Source organism: Octopus bimaculoides, chromosome 2, assembly GCF_001194135.2.
Source record: "Octopus bimaculoides isolate UCB-OBI-ISO-001 chromosome 2, ASM119413v2, whole genome shotgun sequence".
NCBI lineage: Eukaryota > Metazoa > Mollusca > Cephalopoda > Octopoda > Octopodidae > Octopus > Octopus bimaculoides.
In genome coordinates, this window is record NC_068982.1 from 14,335,636 (window position 1) to 14,342,079 (window position 6,444).

The following is a 6,444-nucleotide window of genomic DNA, read 5'->3' on the forward strand; positions in this document are numbered from 1 at the left end:
ATACCTCATAGAATTCAAGCTGTAATTACTGCCACAGGCAGTCCTACCCCATATTAAAATAAATTTGTTTGAAATTTTAAGGTGTTTCCATTATTTTGTCCGACTACTGTATATATATATGCTAAAGGCTTCTTTCAATTTCCATCTGCCAGATCCACACACAAGATATCAGCTAGCTCAAAGCTATAGTAGAAGATACTTGTTCAAAATTCCATGCAGTGGAACGAAACCTAAAATTATTACAGATAGAATACATTCTCTGAGGTATTTTGGAGTTTTATCACATTCAAGGAACATTATTGAAATATTTCATAGAATAATGGAAAACAAAAAAACCTAAATGTCAGCAGAAGTTTCTGATGTTGCTCTCTTGTTTCATGTAAAGATGACAAGTGATGAATTTATTCCCTGGATCAGATGCCAATTTAACGCTAATATAATTCCCCAAAGGTCCTTTAAATGAACTGAGGCATTAAGAATTAAATGTTCTTTGAGGAGATACAGTATCAGCTGTGAACATTTGAATTGTTTAACTCTTTGATGGCTGAATCAGAAGTGGAAGAGCAGTACTCACAGCTTTTCCAGGTTCCCCTTGAGACTGAGAGTGGAAGGATGAAGAAACCACATCTCATCGTTTATTGCCATAGCAAAGCAGCTCATCAAAATACTGAGTTATATTCTGACAACAGACATGGTTCAAATTCTTACCACTGAGTGAATTTGGCTAAAGCCAGCCAAGGTCCAAGCCAGAGATTGGAATAATTCTACAGCCTAGTTTAAGAAAGGTAAGTTTATATTCTAATGCTTTATCCATTTAACCATTTCTTCTTAATGACACATATGGCAATACCTGTATTTAATTAATTTGAATACAATGAATTCTTATAGTTCTAAGAGAAAGGCATATATTGTAGAATTGTGTAAATAATGGCAAATTGCTTTCCAACTTGTTAACCACAAAATGAAATGTTCAGTTTTTCTATTTTGCATATTCTAATGTGGAACTCATAAAAATGATTAAAATTAATTATAAAATTCCCCAAAAGGTAATAAATGGAGTCAATGAAATATTTTGATAAATTATATAATATTTGCATTTGTCTTCATCTTCTTTTTTTTTAGTTTTATATTTTTGCAATAAACTAAAAAGGAATTTTGGATATTACAAATTCAAAATGAAAATCAGTGTTTCAAATACATCAGTAGAAAATATTTACTTATTTTGTTAATATATTTATACTAATAGTAATTTTTATTTTTACATAAATTGCCAATGCAAACACAAAATAGAAGCTTCCTCGGTCTTAATTAAACTAATTAAAACTTTTATGAAAAATAGATGTGCAGAGAATATAGTTGCAAGTGCACATGCACACACACACACACACACACACACGTGCACACACACACACACGTGCACACACACACACAAACACATGAATGCATGCACAAAAAATTACATAAACATAGAGACACTTGTGCACACATTATTTTATTAATTTTTTAATCATCAATGATATTTTTATTTCAAATAGAAAATTAATGTTTCAGAAATTATTAGATTAATGTTTTGGATTTTTCTTTCTTTTTCTTTTTCTTTTTTTTTTTTTTTTTTTTTTTTTTTTGCTTTTTTTCCAAGCATATCATTAAATAAGTGGAAAAAAATTAGAATGATTGACATTACATTGCTATAATTTTGTAGGTTAGGGGACGAATTCAACTGAATAAACTATTAGTGTAATATTTAAAAATGAACTTATTGTATACAGTGCTTGGGTGCACTCCAACTTATCGGAGAAAGTAGCCAAAAGTGCATGAACGGTACATAGAATAATGCACAGAAAGTGAACAGTGAATAAATCATTAAAAAAAAAGGGCAGAGGAACATGAGGTGTACAGTTGATGAATTTCAGGAAGCATGGAAGTTTTGAAGGATGTTTTGTCTTGGCAGCTAACAACTGATGTGGGTAGTTTATCCCATGCTACAGCAATTCTGAGCATGAAAAACCATTGCCAAAAGTCATGCAAGTGTTGTTCTTTGAATTTGTAAGCATGTATACAATTGTTAGACATATTGGATTCAAAAAGGCATCCAAGGTAATTGTTGGAAAGATGGTAGTATGTATTTTATCATCCCTTCAGGGTGGAATGCAAAGTTAGCTAATGGTGAGATTTGAACTTTGAATATAGAAAAAAAGTGCTAAATATTGTGTGTCTTCAACTGGTTTAAAAAATAAATTTGTCAATCTACTTCATTTTGGTTAATATAGAAAGGATTGAGGTAACTCCTCCTGAAGATATAGAGCTGGCAGAATTGTAAGCACACCGAACGAAATGCTTAGCAGTATGTCGTCTGTCACAATGTTCTGAGTTCAAATTCCACCATAGCCAACTTTTATCCTTTCAGGGTCGATAAAATTAAGTACCAGTGAAACACTGATGTCGATGTAATTGACTAGTCCAGTCCCCACAAATTTTGAGACCTTGTAGATGGAAAATAAAATAAGCTCATCATAATATATATATATATATATATATATATATAGGTGTAAGGAGTGGCAAGTAGCTTGCTTACCAACCACATGGTTCTGGGTTCAGGCCCACTGCGTGGCACCTTGGGCAAGTGTCTTCTACTATAGTCTCAGGCTGACCAAAGCCTTGTGAGTGGATTTGGTAGACAGAAACCGAAAGAAGCCCGTCGTATATATTTATATATATATAAATATGTATGTGCGTGTATATGTTTGTGTGTCTGTGTTTGTCCCCCAACATCGCTTGGTGTGTTTACATCCCTGTAACTTATCGATTTGGCAAAAAAGTCCAATAGAATAAGTATTAGGCTTACAAAATATAAGTCCGGGGTCGATTTGTTCAACTAAAGGCAGTGGTCCAGCATGGCCACAGTCAAATGACTGAATCAAGTAAAAGAATAAAAGAATAAAAGAATAAAAGAATAAAAGAATAAAAGAATATGTGTGTGCATGTGTTTGTTTGTTCTCCACCACCACCACCACTCGACAACTAGTGGTGGTATGTTTACATCCCCATAACTTAGCAGTTCAGTAAAAGATATCAATAGAATAAGGCTTTAACCAGGCTTTAAAAAAAATTAGTACTGTCGTCGATTTCACCATCATCATGTAACATCTGCTTTCCATGCTGGTATGAGTTGGACAGCTTGACAGGAACTGGCAAGGCCAGGGGCTATACCAAGTTCCTTAGCCTGTTTTGGCTTGGTTTCTACATCTGGATGCCCTTCCTAACACCAACCATTTTACAGAATGCATTGGGTGCTTTTTTATGCGGCACCATTTTACTCAACTAAAATTCTTCAATGTGGTGCTCCAGCATAGCCGCAGTCTAATGACTGTAACAAGTCAAAGATGATAAATTAAAGAGGAAACAATGATGTATAACAACAATTGCAGCGTGGAAGGTGTTTATAAGCCATTTAAGAAACACACAAAAACCGTTAGATTCACTTCACATTTAAATTTAATTTGCCAAAATATTTTCGTCGCTTTGAGACAGCAACCTGTTCACTGACAAAATTCCGTGCTGCATCACTGAATTTTGTCAGTGAACAGGTCGAGGTCTCAATGCGACAAAAATATTTTGGCAAATTAAATTTAAATGTTGAAGTGATTCTAACGGTTTTTGTGTGTTTCTTAAATGGCTTATAAACATCTTCCACACTGCAATTGTTTTCGTTCCAGCACACGATCTCAGATCAGGTAACTTGCTATGCAAGTACATCTCCGTAATGGTGTATAATTTCGGCAGGAAATGGCAGGACCAGTTGTCGAGACTTAGTTAAACTTAGTTCTGAGATAAGCTCAAGGAATCATAAGGCTGTTTCCAAGGCATATACATAACTGAGGTTTACAAAACTTCACACAGAATGGGGAACCATTCCATTGCAGGGACAATTCCCCAGCTTTGCTGAAACTCATCTCCATCTGAGAGGATTGGAGCAATGTGAATTGATGTGTTTTGCTGGAGAATCCAGCATACCATCCAATCTAGAAATTGAAGCCATGACTATAATTGTGAGTGCAACATAATAACAACTATGCCATGTGCCTTCTGTTGCAGTGAGACGATCTAGAAATACCTTGTGGTATTTAGTTCTGTCTCTCTATATGCTATGTACATCCCTTTGTATCCAGTTGACTTTGCTTTCTTTCGTTCCAAGGTTGATCAAATAGGTTGTAGACAAACTACTAGAGATCAATACAATTGACTAAAAAAAATAAATAAATGAATAAATAAATAAAACTCACAAGTGTAAAAGCAGTAAAATAATAAATGAATAGTGAAATTTTTGGTAAACTTTCTGCCTGACTTAGCATTTTATTTTAACCTAGATTTAATTCTAGTGAGCAGCATTCAGGAAACAAGAGTAATTATATGGGAATAATAACTATTTTATGCTACTACCACAGTTAAAAGAAAAAGAAAAGAGAGAGAAAAGCACGTAGTAAATGAATAAATAAATAAATAAAATCAAAGAAACGAGGAAATAAATCAAAGTGTTTATGACCATTAATGTTATGACATCATTCAAAATTTAATATTTCATAATCAAACAGTTTTTGAGTCAGTGAAGGATGGTTTCAAAATCAGTGTCTTTTCAAAGGAAAATTAAAAGCAATTTAAATTAATACTCTGAAATAAGTTGAAAATCTCCTGACATAAAGTATAGTTTGATTCCATTAAGTCTCAAGGAAATGCCAAAAACTGCTAACTGCTATTCATTGTTTTGCTATCAATTATCACCTTTTTAAAAAAAAAAAAAATGTAAAAAACAAAGAAGTAAAGTTTCTTCCATTTTTTTCTTTTCCTTTTCCTTATTCAGTTTTTTTCCTTCTTTTTTCAATTTTCAAAAGCTTTATTGATCGATGTGCGTTTTTTTTTTTTTTTTCTATACTGTAATCAATGCTGTAACTGCTACTGCCTGTCTTTGACTGGTGTGTGTGTTTGGGGGGAGGGGTATCTGTGTGTGTGCACATATGGAATTTTCTGGATCATTGTTATATATATTCATATATATGAGGAGGACTACTGATATACATACATACAAATACACATGTATACATATATGTATGTACATATATATATCTATCTATCTATATACATATATATATATATATATATATATATATATATATATAGACACATACATACATATAACCATTACATACATATGTCTATATGTATACATACATATATATATATATATACTTACATTCATGCACACATATTTATAAACATATGCATGTACACAGGACAATGATTAAATGCATTTCTAATATATGTGTCATAAAATATGCATGTTTTCACGATGCTTAGGAAACATATTTTACAAGTATGCAAATTCCTAAATAACATTATATATGTTTCCTTACAACATCACTCTCACCATTGCCCCCACCCCATTATTGTCATTCTTTTTCATTGTCATCATCTTATCACCAACTGTATTATTCATATCTTTTATCTAGTTTGTCAGTCTTGCATGCTCTGGACACATCTTTTCAGTTTGTGTTCAAAGAGAATTCTGACATCTGAATATGCAGATTGAAGCAATGTTTCATTGCCTGAAGTCATACTTAACACAAACCACTCAATTACAGAACATGGTTTCTCTGTGAACATATCATCATCATCATATATATATATATATATATATATATATATATATTTCACTTAGATATTGTGATGCTAATAACCTGGTGTTAGAACTCAGTATAGATATGCTTCAGAAAAAAGCACCATCAAGTACAGAGTGGCTGTAAGAAATTGAGATGGCAAAGGAATAAATAATTATGGTATGAACTGCATTAGCTTACAGCTGTTTTTCTAATAAGGTGTGATGCACTCATGGGGCGATGCTCAAGCACTGGCCATTGATTGCAGGGCACCTTATTGCAGAAACAGCTGTAAGCTAATGGAGTTCCTAACAATTGTTTATTCATTCGTCATGGTGTAAGGATAAATGTTTCCAAGAACTTCTTCTTTCACCAAAAACCAATTGCATAAGAATGGCCATTGAAAAGGTGATTACACAGGCAGTGCTTCAGCATGGCCACAGCCTTTGTGCTGAAACATAAAAGAATAAAAGAATATATACATGTATGTATATATATATATATATATATATATATATTTGTTTTGCAAGATTTTTTATGTGAAATCGTGTGTTGAAACAGATGTTGTTGTACTTGGGGATGGTCATATTGCCAGTTTAGCCAATAAAAACACACGCACTGTATATTTGGTGTTAATTTTTTTTTTTTCAGCTTTATATTACATTAATCTTAATCTTAATCTTATTTCGGCCAGAGTTCTTTCGTCACACTTCTGTGACCTCATCAGTGGTCCTTTGTTTCCTTCTTTCTTATGTGTGTCTCACCTTGCTAACTATCAGCCATTTTGGCTGAT

The 6,444-nt window shown here is 32.8% G+C and overlaps 1 long non-coding RNA gene across 1 annotated transcript in view; it reads left to right on the forward strand.

Moving 5' to 3' along the window:
* Nucleotides 1-347: 347 nt before the first annotated feature.
* Nucleotides 348-6,444, forward strand: part of LOC106876005 (uncharacterized) — a 32,835-nt gene continuing 26,738 nt past the window's right edge. The window contains exon 1 of the long non-coding RNA XR_008263518.1: nucleotides 348-785. This is a non-coding gene — a long non-coding RNA (uncharacterized LOC106876005). The remainder of the gene's footprint in view (nucleotides 786-6,444) is intronic.